The 15,167-nt window shown below is 38.2% G+C and overlaps 1 protein-coding gene across 3 annotated transcripts in view; it reads left to right on the forward strand.

The window, feature by feature from the left end:
- Inpp4b (inositol polyphosphate-4-phosphatase type II B) overlaps positions 1-15,167 on the forward strand; it is a 373,594-nt gene that overhangs the window by 280,693 nt on the left and 77,734 nt on the right. The gene's annotated exons all lie outside the window — the stretch shown is intronic.

The following is a 15,167-nucleotide window of genomic DNA, read 5'->3' on the forward strand; positions in this document are numbered from 1 at the left end:
AAGGGTATGGGATAGGTAGGGTGTTAGTTGGGGGGGGCAGGGGAGAAGGGGAGGGACAGGGACCTGGGATTGACATGTATAATAATTTTCTTTCTAATTAAAATAAAAAAATTAAAAAATAAAATAAAATAGCAATGGTTCTCAGCCTGTGGGGCCTGATCCCCAAAAGACCATTGGAAAACACAGATACTTACATTATGATCCATAACAGTAGGAAAATTACATTTATGAAGAAGCAAAAAAATTATTATGTGGCTGGAGGTCACCACATTCTGAGGAAATATATTGCAGGTTCGCAGCATTAAGAAGGCTGAGAACCACTGCTTTAGAGTGTGATACAGTCTCACCTACTTTTACAAATTCCCAAAATGACAGTTTTTACTCTCAGATACTTAAGAGCTTGTTATCTCTCACTGTTCCTGAACAGAATGCAGCATGATACAGAACTTTTATATTATTCTGAGGACATTTTGTTAGCTGTTCTAATATAAGAAGGCTTGATTCTGAGCATTATTCTGTATATTTTCGTGCAGGGACACATAGATGCACACACATATTCATGTAACTGTATAAGTGGATGAATAGAGGCTTGTATTGACAGTATCTAAGAGAAAAGAACAGAAATTGACAGCTAATTAGATAGTGGATGGATGGACAGATAGATCATCGTTAGAGGCCATCAACTTGAAAGAGATATTTGAGGCATGTGCTTATGTTCCCTAATTTGTCTATATGAAGGAATCATATGCACAAAGACAATACATTACAGAGTTTGCTTAAAAGTAGTAGATAGGATTCCAAGCACTTTTTAATTTTATTTCAACTGGATATAACCATTCTTATGTTTGCAAGCAGATACACACTTACCCTCAAAAATGTACTTCAAATAAGCTGGGATACACATCATAAATAAAATGTATGTTTTTATGGCTTACATATCAGTATTCTCCCATAAATGTTTTGGGGAAATGAGATTTTAATGATTGTAAACTAATTTAGCAAAATGGAAACTGCTTTTTAGATATTCATTTATTATACTAATGCTATAATTAACACACAAGTCTTTGAATATTTAATTCATCAACTCCATGTATATTCTCATTTAAGTTAGACTTCTAATTTTATAATAGTCCCCTTTCTCCAAGGCATTACTTATCCAACTAATCATTTTTATCACTCTGGACTTGTACATGCTTCTTTATTTTTGTTTTATTATCTAATATCATTACCATTTATTTTGGGTTCAAATCATTGTATATTCAGCAACTGAAAGTGTTTTTAGCTCTTTGCCACAGCCCTAGGCTCCATCTCCAAGGAATCTTTAATTAGATAGCAGCACTTAGATCCACCACTGGGTTGACAGTAACAATAGATCCTGAATCCACTGTGTTTATGTAGGTGCTCTCAAGAGCACACACCTTCGCCTTTCTGATTACATGCCGTATTTGTTTTCAAATAATTATATTTTGCTTACATGGGAAGTATAACAGTGTAAAATGCATTCATGAATCTATACTATCTTAGTAAAATATTCTTAATAATGAAATCATTTTGTTCAGTAGTTTTATATTTATCCATATCTGCTAGCTGTAGAAAAAAACCAATGTTTCTATTTCTTACAATGAACCAAGTGACTTCCATCATCTAATATTTATTATGTATCTGACATGAGAAGTACTGTCTGACAGTTTTACAAAATCATTGTTAGTGATTCTTGAAACAGTATGTTGTATATTTATTTATTTCTGCTGTGTGAAGATTACCATGGCATGCTGTGAAGGTCAGACCCTCTATAGAGTGTTGGCTCTCTCTGTCCACTAAATGGATCCTAGGCTCAAACTCAGGTCGTCAGGCTTGGTAGCATGGGATTTCGCTTTCTGAGCCGCCTTTACTAACCCTGCTAGTGATTCATTTCATCATGCTCAGTTACTTCTGCTTGTTTCTTTATAAATTAAATTCTGCAAATATTTTTAAACTATCATGGGATTTCATGTTGTAATATGTTTTGATTGTTCTTTATATCATGATGTATTTTTAAAACTCACAGTGTAAATCAAACACCCACTGGATTCCATTGCATTGCCCCTTCTTCATTTTTATATCCTCACCTTAATTTGTGTGTGTTTTGTTGGTGTGTATGTACAATACTCTCCTGTTAGTCATCTGATGTCAGTACATTCACACTTTCCCCATGTTCCTCCTCAATCTGGATGCATTATTTTCTCTGAGTTTGTATATTTTTAACAGTGTATTAGCATAACAATGCTATTTTGCATTTCCACTGTGGGAGTTTTTGACCTAATTGTTTGCTTCAGAGTGGGGGCTTAAGGTAGATCTTTGATTGCTTTATAGATTTCTTTCATCATGAATATAAATAGTACTAAAAGAAGTAAAACTTTCTCTACTGTTTAGACTTAAATAATTAAATAGATTTTCTCAATGTCTGTATTTATGTGTGTGATGTGTATGTGTATTTGTGTGTATACATGTGTACATATGCAGTATATGTGCATTATGTATATATGTGTATGTACATTTGTGTTTATATATTTAGTATGTGTTTTGTGTATGTGAATGAGTGTTATGTATATGTGTATGTGTGTATACATTTGTATGGTTGTATACATCTATGTGTGAATGTCTAATGAATGCAGATTGCCCTTTTATTTTCAGTACACGTAAACACAATTATGGACATCTGCTCTCTGCGTAACACCACATGCCTTCAATTTCATAATAAATTGAGGCTGCAAAGATTAAATCAGTGAATATTGAACTCTTAGATTTTAATGTGAACTTAACTATTATGTAATTATGCCTCCTGGATTATGTTAAGAAGCTTACCTACAGTGTCTCTGCCAATTTCAGCCTAGACTGTAATGCACAGGAAACACCATTTTGTTTTCTAGTGCTGCATATTCTAGACAGTGCTCCAAATATGCTTCCTTTAATCCTACCCACTGGCCCAGATGCTATTTGTTACAATAAACACAATTTTACTTTCTTTTTCCCACATTAAACCTTAATTGTCTCTGCAAACAACCATCATGTCCTGTTTGAATTGTAACTTTTGGGGGGCATTTTTCAAAGGAACAACCTCAAGCCCCACCAATGGTCGCTTTTCTAAAAGCCTTTGCTCATTTGTTTTGGTTTTCACCAGAATTATGCAGTCACACAGTGTCCTCTTGTAACTACAGGGCAATATAGGGAATTGCCTCCCAATTCTTAGTTACTGCTGAATTGGGCAGCCACATTTTATTAGGAATAATATGGATAGGCATAGGCCTTACATGTTTTTTAAGATTTAAACACCATTTAAGCACCACTCTATGCTAGATGTTGTGAAATATTAGTGGCTTTAGGAGATGATGATGACCTATGCTGAAGATGTTGCAAAGATGGATGTCCTCTGTGACTGCAGTATGAAACATTTTCAAGAGTGCACTCTAATAAATACTTCTGTTTCCATCCATCGTATCTACTGTCCCACACAGGCTTATCTTATTCACATTTTATACATATTTCCTTTCTGCTCATAGAATTCATTGATAAAAAGTGATGGAAAAATATAACTGAATACAGGTCCTGAGACACAAGGTCAAAATAACTGTGTATATTTGGATGTTTTTGTTGATCCTTGTTCTTTGGGATGTGCTGTGATTTCTCTGTCTCCCTCAAGTGCATTGTGATAGGCTCTGGAAAAGGTTCAAGTATCCTGTGAAACTGGATTTTATATCCTAATGTACCAAAGTGTAAGGATGTCCAAAGCAGCAACAAAGTGCCTGCAGTAGAGTGGGCATTCATGGAGCCATGCAAAAGTGTGATGGCACAGAACCTTCAGGCTTTATGATGTCAATCCTGAGGGTCCAAAGACTCTTAATAATCACATTCACAGCTCAAAGGACTGTGCTTACATAGATGGTAGAGCACACTATCAGGCCATCATTTTTCTCTCCCGCCTCATAAAAATCCTGTGGGGGCAGACTTGACATTGATCCTCATTTCATAGACATGATTAAACAATTCATCTAAAAACACAAAATTTGATTCCAGTCTGGACAGAGTGATCCTACCTGGGTGATTCAGTCAGAAAGAACACGGAGTTCTTAGAATAAGTCCTTGGAAAGGAATGCATAAGTTTCAATATTTCTGTATCCATGGATTGCTCTGCCTATGGTTTTGCCTTTGATATACAGAATGGCATAACTTGCTTTCTAAGCCTTCCCCTAGTTTACAAGTCCTCAAGATTTTTAACCTGCATATGTCCAGTTGAAGGGTTTTGGCATGCTCTCCTACCTCACTGTTTCATCCTTCATTCTGATATACCATGAACTCTGAACTCGTCTTGTGCTTTACACTGCCAGCCCTTGAAAGATGCTGCTGCTTCACCTCCCATAAGCCAAACGTTTATGTCTTTGGTGTGCCTTCCCTGAGATGGCTTTATGGAGTCAATGCAGTTGGCTCTTCCTTAAAGAGAATTCAGTGCTCAGGGATTAATGTGCTGCGTTGCTGTACTGAAATTTCTGGTGATATTAATGGGTTTGTATCATCAGTGAAGTCCAATGAGGCTATGGAGCCTGTGCCAGGACTTGGAGTTCTGATGCATGAGTTCTACCATGCCTTCTCCTGTGGATGCCTTTGGCAGCATCTGCCCAGCCTCTCCACTACCAGCTAGAAGGGCTTCACATGTCCACTTGGCTAAGGGGAATTATATTTGCTGTGGAGTCAGGGTCAGGCTGGGATCTTTGAGGCTTGGCACTCATGTACCCCCATGCTCAAGGGAGTGTGACATGAGAAAGTAAATTAAAACTGCCAGCTGCTGTGACAGGTCATCCATAGCAACTCTGAGGAAGAAAAGAGGACGTTTGTTTACAGCTTTTTGAATAAAGCCCCAGGATTTTATTTTTCACTGGCTTCTGCCAATTATGTTGCTCCACTTTCTGTAGGGCTTGCAAGTACAAAGGCCCAAAGGCATCATACAGGATAATAAGGAGGAAGATGGGAAGGGAATGGAAGTCAGAGCAAACTAGGAGTGTTACACTCTTCAGAAGTGGCCACCACTCTGACCCAGTCTGTCATTTCCACAGTGGGACATGGGCAGCCCAAAAGTTATCATCTCTTAAGATTTTTCAAGTAAATCAGAAATTTTTATAATACATCTCAAAGTTTAAGAACTCAAAATTATTAAATCGTGAAATCCAAGTAAGGTATGTTCTCAGTCTGAGTACAACTGGCTCACTGGTAATTTTTTGAAATTATAATCAGTTTCTGACCGTTAGTAACACTGTCTTAATATTACCCCCTACTAGACTCAGCTCTGTCAGAAATTGTCAAGTGTTATAATTTATTACTGAGTCTCCAGTACATAATATTATTATTGACAGATACTGAGTTTTTGATAAGGTGGGAGAAAGATTCCATTGCCTTCTCTGCATCTGCCACTTACCAGAAATGTTCACTTGCTTTATGTCTTCAGTGTATATGCACATTTGCAATGTGTGTGCACATTTACAGTCTTTGTGCATATTTGCAAGAGTTGAAAGGTGCTAATCTCCTGAGAACTTGCCCTTTACCCTAAGTAAGTATTTTAGTGACTTTATCACATGTAACATATCTGCTTTGCTTTTTAAACTACAAAAATCAAGAACAAAGCTCGGTTTCTTAAAGAGGATTAGGTAATATTATTGAATTATATAGATTTCTATATATTGAATCAGCACAGTCTCATTATAACATAAATATCCTTGGATTTGGCTTTAAAAATATTCACTGTTAAATAGCTAAAGTGACCTCTGTACTATAATTATAACCACTTAATAGATATATTAAGAATCTAACAGGACCATGTCTGTTCTCTATAATGGTAGAATTTCAATAACATTTGAACATAAATTAAATTTGGAATGACCATTCCTGTCAGAAAATTATTATTGTTTTTTAAATCATACACTATATTAAGATGTAGCATAGTTATGGAGGACTTGGATACATAATTGGCAGGTGTACAATGTGTTCTTTACTTATTTGTGTGCCCTTTGCAAATCATTGAAATTCCTCAAGCCCACTTTCTTTTTCAGTCAAATGGTGATTATCAAAAGAACAAAATGATAGTAAAAGAGACACCACATGTTTTTAAAGTCAATAAACATATTTTATTTAGGTAACTATTCTGTGCCAGGTACTATTTTAGACACAGAAGATAAAACATTGACTAAAGCAGACAGAGTGCTTGCCCTCCTTAAGTTTTTATTTTAGTAGAAAAGAGAAACTAGGAAACAACGTGAGAGATGGCAGGCATTATATGGTGCATTGGTGGATTGATGGAGACAAAGTTACTGGAAAATACAGAGCAAGTAAAAGTATTTTGAATAGTGCTATGGTTCTGAGATTAGGCTAGTGAAATAATCAGTTGACAAAGACTTCATTTAAAACATGTTTGAGCAAAGGCACAGGAGATACAGAGGATCAGCATGGATATCTGGAGGAAGGATTACTAGATGCAGAAAACAGCTGGTGGGTACATGTGCTTACCATATTCACAAAATATCAAGGCTCCTGTAACAGCACGTGGAATCAGAGACAAGAGAAAAAAATGGAATTCAGAGGTAATCCCTGGGAATGATCATCTCTGACATCTCTACAGACTCCACTTTTACTCCAAGAAAAATAGGAGTAGTTGAGAGGCTTATCATATCAGTGATTAACCGAGTGCAATCTGGATCCAAAAATAGTTATGTTGCAATTACACTGTAAATAAAAAGAGTCAAACCTAGTATAGACCAGTAAGAAAGCCAATGCATTTATATAGATGAGACATGGCACAGTTCCTGGTATGGAGGAATAAGAGCACTGAGATGTTGTACCTATTGTAAGTAGTATTTAATGGGATTTTCTGATAGTTTAAACAGAAGCACCTGAGCAGCCATCAAAAATGACTAAAAAGTTTTTGCTGGAAGAACTGAGACAATGAATGGTCCACATAACAGTTATAGGAAATTCTAGATGGGATAAATTTTGTGGAAAGGAGTGTGGGAATTCAAAGGTGTTAGTTTGACATGAAGATATCAGCTATGACATTAGATACAAGAAGCCGGGGTTCCAACAAACAAGTAGTAATTTATTCAAGAATATCAACAACGTGTTGAATTTTCATTGAATAAGGAAATCATGTATAGATTATTTCTGGGGAATGATTAGTATTAGTAGATAAGAAAAAAAGTGGAGGAAGTGGCAATGGTTCATTTGGAAGTCACTGGTGCATTAGGACTGTGACATCCTGAAACACAGGGTTAGATGAACTGATCAAAACTGGACTGAGGTATGACTTTGAAGTTAGCATCTTGGAAGTCCTTGGTGATAATGAGTAGATTTTACAGTAGTATGTAGGGATTAAAGCATATTGGAGAGGACTAAGAGGAGACAAAATAAAGGAACTAGAAAAAATTGTGTATTCATTTAAGAAGGGTGTCCAGTAAAGGAAACAGAAACTGGTTAAGAACTGTAAAATAACTGTGGTAATTTGGGACTATGTTTAGAAGTTAAGGAGATGAATATAAGTATCATGTTTATTTTCTGGTGGGAATAAATTGGTAAAAAACACAGCTTTGGGAGGGAGGAGAGAGCCTTGCCAGGATGATGCCCCTAAGTGGGTGGTAGCAATGAGATCTAACACATACAGAGTGGGTTGATGATGTATGCCGGAGAGCTCAGTTCATCTTCAGAAGCAGGAGGAAAATAAGGACACAAAGGACAAATGTCAGTGGGTGTGGAGATACACAGTCACACAGAAAGTTGTGATTTCATTCCCATTTACAGAAGAATATGAGGATGAACTCAAAATACTTAGAGAAGGAATGGTAAACAACCAACGTGGATGAGATATAGAGTTGAAATATCCTATCATTATCACCTCTGACCCAAATTCCAGGCTGGATGGTCATTCCCATACCCAGAGATAACCTGCGATAGGTTAGGAAAGAGGAGATGGCACTTTCCATACAGGAACTTCAGGACATGTGACTACTGAATAGAACATCCTGGTAAATGTATGTTCACATTGCTTTTGATTAATTGAATACATTATTAACATTAATAAATCTAATCTATTATACAGTGTTCCATTTTATATGTATAAAGAAAATAATCCTGTGTACTATATTCCACTGGCCTTGAACATCACTAAAAAAACTATTAAATCTATGTTGGTAGATTCAGGGTAAAAATATATTTATGTCCTTCCTGTGGTTAGCAGGACTCTTCTCATTCAGTGCAGTGCTTGCTGTAGCCGTCTTCCAACCTTACAGGTTGCTATTGAAATTAAAGGAGCTGCTATGGAATGAAGATAAGCTGGTCATTTCTTGCTGTTCCAGGATATCTGGAACTTCTTTCAAACACTCAGCCTACATGTAGACTGAAGTCTTAAGTCTTGTTTTTATTTAGAACCAAAAGGCAAAATAAGATTAAGGAATGTGAGTGTGGCACTGTTCCTGGTCCAGAAGAACCTGGATTCATAGCTTCAACAAATACAAGGCTTATGTGATGAGTGGACTTGATTTCTGGAGAAAGTCTTAGCAGAATTTACTGAAGAACCCCAACTTTGTGCTATGAAGTGAGGAGTTTAACCAGGGTTTCATCTGATGTATTTCCTGTGTTGTTTCTCTAAAAGCAAGAATGGGAAGTTTTATGACACTATTCTCAGCTGGGCAGAGTTTAAACAAACAAGGTCCCTTGAAATGAGAGAAGGTAGCCTTTGTTCCTCTCATGCTCCTTTGTCTTGGACTGAGCAGTATGCTTATTTCTAATACATTTACAAGTTATCTAATACATTTACAGTCACTTACCCCTGTAGACATTAGAGTGGTTATATTTTAAGATGCAATTTTGTCCTTTGTTTGAACACTATCCTGTGGGGAAGACAGGAGAAGGAAAATCATCCATATGCTATATCACTTCCAGGGCTTTCATTTGCCTTAACACTCATTGTTTCTAGACTTCTTAATTTTGTACCCTTTCTTGGATAATATGACCTATCTTGTTTTCTCCTAACCTCTCTACCTTCCTTTGTTCATTCTTTCTACTTTGATTTCTCAGCACATCAAGTTTTCTATTAGCTAACATCCACTGTAACTGCAAGTGTATTAGTTACTTTTCTTGTTTCTTTGACAAAATACTTAATATAAGAAGGTAAAGGAAGAGGATTGTATTTTAGCAATTCCAACCCACAATGATGCCAAGGCATAGTGCCGCTGAGTAGCTCAGGTCACAGCAGCCAAGAAGCAGAGAGAAACATGACTGTTCTGTTAGTCTTTGTCCCTTTCCTCTTAGTCTACCCCATACCTGTCTGTTCTTGGGAAGCCCAAGTTAAGGGCCAGTCTTCCCTTGAGAAACCTTTGGACAGGCCCCAATTGGCTTAACAATCTTAGGTGCATCGATCCAACTATCTTGAATTTCAACATTGACAAGCACAGATATGGAGAGATAGTTCAGTGGACACAATGAGTTCTATGCAAAACAGACTGTTTCTAGTTCTTGAAACTCACAAGTAAGAGAAAAACTCTCCACAGTTATCTGAACTCTGCCAACGTGTTCTGACAGGTAGATGCCCCCACCACACAACACAGTAAAAAATATTTTTAAATGTTTGGCATTAATTAAATTAATCTCCTACTTCTCTGTGTCTTTGAGTCATCTCAGGCTTATGGTCAGTTTAGAGCATCTACAATATTTATGAGACTCAGACTCTGATCCCCAACACTCCAGAGCTCACTGAACTTGTTCTACATCCTTATGTTCTGAACAGGCTGCATTCATACATGACCACAAACTTCTCATAAAAGACCAAATGTCTTCCCTCTAAGTGCTCAATTTTAAAATCATTCCTCTGTTACTGGAGGTTTTCTGTCCCTTTAAGTCCTGCCTCAAAATACTTACATTAATCATTAAACTGTTGGCCTATGGCAAGGGCTACTTATTGGCTAAATCTGTCTTAATTATTAACCCATAACTACTAATCTATATATTTCTACATGGCCTTATCTTATCAGAGGATGCCTGGCATGCCCTGTCCTCCTGGTTTCTACATGGTGTCCCTCCACAGTCTCCCTCTGCCTATCTTTCCCAGAATTCTTCTCGTCTCCTAGTTCTGCCTATCTTCCCACTTCTATTAGCCAAACAGTGTTTTATTCATCAACCAATAAGAAAAACATATACAGAAGGACATCCCCCATCATTCTTCCAACTATACTTTCCATACTCACTCCAATTACAGGTACTAGTGTTTGCTGTTAACCTTCCTTGTTGTATTTTTTAAGATACTTGAAATTAGGAGCTGTGTGGTACAAATATTGCTATATTTTATCAGAATTCAAATGCACATCTATTGTGGTCAAGTAAAATCATATTTCTCAAGATGTGTGTGTGAAAGCAGAGGAGTAATGCTATGGTTTGGATCTGGATATCTGTTATGTGTTAAGAGCTTGCTATCTAGTGCACCATTCCTGGGAGGTGGTGATGAAGCCTTCAGGAGGTAGGACTCCATGAGAAGTCTATAGGTCACTAGGGATGTGCTCCCAAGCAGTATTTGGAGAACTGTCCTCTTCCTTCCCCTCCTTTGCTTCCTAGCTATGAAGTGAGCAATGTGTTCCCCCTTACTCCCTATTATTGCACAAGGATGCCCACCATAGAGTAGTGGATTTAATCAGCTATGGATTATATACTTCAAAGCTCTTAGGCAAAATATATCTTTGCTAATTTCAAGGTCTTTGCATTTTGACTAATACAGTGGGTGATGTAAGGAAGCCAGTTTAATACTTGTCAGGGTAAAATAAATGTAAATTGAGTTTTCAATTTTCAGATCAGAGATAGAAAATTAATCCTAAGGGCAAGAAAAGAGGCAGGGTGGCTGTAAAGGAAATACTCTGAGGTGCAAAACAAAACAAACAAAAAACAAAAACAAAAAGCCTTTGAACAGTCAAGCCCCAGCAGATACTTTCTATTTCTCAATTACCTAGCTGTCTAGATTTCACCCATCCCCTGGGGTGTATTGGGATTACAGGCTTCCAGTGAGCAGGTATCTAGATCTATAATTAAAGTTAGTCACATGTATTAGACTCACACAAAAAATTTGCTGTAAGTTTATGCAGAGGCAAGTTTTTTGGTAATTTACCTAACCAAACCCATATTGATGAATCGTACAATGCTATTCATATGGTATACATGTTCACACAGAGGGGCTCAGAAAGAGCCATATCTATGCTGGTGTAGGATGTGGATTTTTTGAAAGTCAAGGGAGATTCTAAGAGCACGGCTATCTATATCCCCATGCCTCTATTCTCACCACCCATCCATGACAGTATTTTCACTTTGGTATTATATGGGATTTGTATAAAATATAAAAAAACATGTTGAGTGAGGATTTAGGACTTAGTCTGAGCTCATTTTAGACCCTTGGGAATTCTGTCAGCTTCATTTGGGGCTACTCCAGTCGTTTGGCTTCCTAGAAAAGTCCCTGAGTAAATGGGCAGAGCAGGGACTTCTCTCAGCTCTTTGCAGAACATTTAGTGGCCATTAAACTTTCAGATTTTCCTTTTATCCCCTATATATGAAAGTTGTGATAAAAATAAGAATGGCTAGATGCTATTGTGAAGTTAATTATTTTAAATGAGGACAGAAAATCAAACACCTGAGAAGAAAATGGTCAGAAATTGGCAAGACAGCATTATGCCATGCTACAGTTGGTTGCTACATGGCCCTTTTATTTTTCTCCCGAGTAACATAAAAGCCATTGAGCTCAGAGGCCACGGACATCCTGTACAGGAAATAGATGGTGTATGGAGGGGAGGGAGGGCACCCAGCAGTCATTCTGTCAGTGAATCCTTCAGTTGGTTTCACTTGAATACATTAGAGAAGGCCATAAAGAGCCTGGAAACAGAGCTCTGCCTGGACAGCTTCCAACTCCTACATAGAGATCAGGAAAAGCTCAGCTCATCCACATGCATTTTATGTTTCCCGAGGAAAGAGTTGTCTTGGTGGGCTCAGGGTTAAGGAGTTTCAACAAGTTTTTATCGAGATACTAAAGCATTCTCTTTGTGTTTTCCTCTGTCGCTGAAGGAAGCCCTTGGGGGAGAAGCACAATTCAGGGGCTGCTGAGCTGACGAGATGTGTGGGGCACCAGTGTGAACAAAACCATGGTGCATGCACAACTGCCCTGCTTCCTGGAGGTGTCTCACAAATGAGTAGGTGTGTTTACACACACAGTCAGTCATGCACATGTATAAAAAAACCTCAGTTGAAATGTAAAAAAAAAAAAACCCTAAACTTGGGGAGGTAGATATGTGTGTACGTGGGGATTTTTTTTTTTTACTTCGACCACACAACACAAAGAGATAGTTTTATGTGAAGGACATAACAGCCACCATGCCAATGGTGGGGTATGAAAGGATGTGAAGAGTAAGGTCCCTTTCTCTCCATGTTTCTCCCCTCAATTTCCTACTCTGTCCCTCTCTGCTCTCCCCTCAACTCTCATTCTGATGTTTATAAGTGCTCTATGGAGCTTTCTCTTTCAAAACCTTTAAGAAAAGCAAACAGCCGTATTTTATTGAAATGACAAACACGTTCAAGGACAAAACCCTAGACACTTAAGTTAGCTTTTTTTTTTTTTTTTTCAAACTAGAAAGAACAAATTACACAGCTGAGCAAGCTATTACCCCCTGACATGGGAGAGTATGGCTCAAGGCGCTTAAGCAATAGATACATGTTTCTTGAGGACTATGCAAATAAACAACAACAACGACAAAAACCTGTTTCATTCATTCTTGAATGAAATGAGTGACAAGGTAGTTCTGCTTCAGCCTGATGGAGCAGCTCCACCTACTGCACACAGCCTGTATTTTCTGCTTAATAATTGCATAGTGGAACCTCAGCCCTACCAATCGCAAAACAGAACAGGTTTGTAATTAATTGTCAACATTGAATGATAAAGTCACTTTATCAGAATTTCCTTCTCCTAGTATTTTCATGAGTGAGGGTGGGTGAGGTCAACCCCCCACACACAAATGGTTACTCTTAAATATTGAGGGTAGCAATTACAGAATGAGAGAAGATGAAAAATACAGAAATATAAATATGGAAGATATATAGTAGCATAGAACACTGTTTGTTAATGCCTGCAATGTCATTTATTCTGAAAATAAGTGATCTTTCCCATTTTCCTATAAAAATCAATGGTGTGAAATTAATAGCTTCAATTGAACCATGATAATATTTCATCTTGAGGCATAAGCTGATTCTTTTTCAAATGAATCCAGTTGTACTGAGCCTTTGTTGAATTTCCCTTTCTCTTCCCCCAATCCAACGCTAACACTTAAGTTTACAATATCTTTTGAAAATATGACACAGAATGTTCTGTTTTATATTGTATCATATCTCTCTTTGTGAAGCTGGGGCCACTCATTATCCTTCCAACCATATGGATTAGGTCATCTAGTTTATTAATCACAACATCAAATAAATGATAGTAAACACAGACGGTCTTGATATGACTGTTACTGTTCTCGTTGTTCATTCAAGTGTTAACTGATTATTGACCTTTCAATGCTCTCTTGAAGATGATTCCTCTTGTCTTGAGGATCGGTTACCACAAAAGTGATTTGATAATTACTTTTGCAGCTTCCATCATACATGTTAAGTAGTATTTGTTAACTCATGATTAATTAAATTATACTTGAATAGAATGTCACAAGATCAAATATTTCTGTTTAATGTTTCTCAAATCTTTGTTCTCCAAATAAATTGAATAATAAATAATTTGTTCACATAGTATATGTCAGATCCATAATTATGCAGTTAACACATATTAGAAATTTAGACATGTAAGTACTTAATGGTTTTCATCTTTTTAAGATTTATTTGTTTATGCATATGAGTGCTCTATCTGCATACATGCCTTTATGACAGAAGAAGGCATCAGATCCTGTCCCGCGCGCGCTCTGTATTTCTCGCCAGCAAGAAATCATACACGCAGGACACTCGGATCCTTCTGTAGACAAGCTTTAATGCATCTTGAGAGAGGAGAGCATAAGCTTACCAGAGCGGAGACCCTGAACCAAGAAGCCCATCCCCTAATAAAGGAGGGCAACCGCCGCCTTGGACATGTCACCCCATGATTGGCTGCAGCTCATCCGGCCATATGACGCCACGGAATAGGCAGAGATCAAGGAATGGAAATTTACCCAGCGCCTGCGCAATAATCTTGTTTACATTCGGTGCCTGCCGGATGCAGGCGCCATCTTGTAATGGAGAATGCAGGGACGGCTCCCTACAGATCCCCCTTTTTTTATTAATTAATGATAAGGCTTTATATTTTTATAAGCAAATAGGTCACCCATATGTTGAGGGATAGAGGCAGAGGTTGAACCTTCCCAAAATCAAACATTAAGACTGTGTACGGGAGTCGCAACTAGGCTGTTAGCTTGACCCGAAGCACTCTCGACCTGTCCTCTGCCGTTTTTCTGGGAAAGGGAAATTCTCAAGGCAGGTAACCCTTATGCAGGTCAACGTACCTCCCAGAGAAGCCTGTATAATAGGCAACTCTGTGCGATGCCTATGCTCAGCATCCCTCATGGGCTGCTCAAGCCAGGCACTCTACCCTGTGCAATGAGCCTAGGCTCCGGGTGTGCAAGAGCTGTCTGGCCAGCGGCCTATTGCTTCCTTGTTCCAAAGCTACAAGCGCTTGGGCGATAACCACCTTGTCTCTCTTAGTTTGAGCCCTGAGCTTACAGACCAGCCAGAGAAGCAACATCAATCCGCAGCAAACGGCTGCACCAAACAATCCCACCTCTACCCATTTCCTTAAAATAGGAGACAGCTGAAGCGATCCATGATGACAATCTCTCCGTCAAGGACAGGAGTTAATCTGGATAATAGCGGCTCTCAACTCCCGGGGAGAGGGTGGAGTTCCGACTTTTGAGGGTCCAAAGGGGCTCTTCGGGTGAGTCTTTCCGGGATCCACAGGGGATTCTCTTCATCCTGTGGAAAAACACATATCGCTCCCCTGGATCTTATGAGAATAGGATCCGGGCCTCTCCAAAGACCAGTTAAGACATCTTTCCATTTTACCATCTCCTTAGACCTTTTAGGTTCTGAGGTATGACGCTTGGCCGCTGTATGGC

This window comes from Cricetulus griseus, chromosome 3 (genome assembly GCF_003668045.3).
Source record: "Cricetulus griseus strain 17A/GY chromosome 3, alternate assembly CriGri-PICRH-1.0, whole genome shotgun sequence".
Classification (NCBI taxonomy): domain Eukaryota; kingdom Metazoa; phylum Chordata; class Mammalia; order Rodentia; family Cricetidae; genus Cricetulus; species Cricetulus griseus.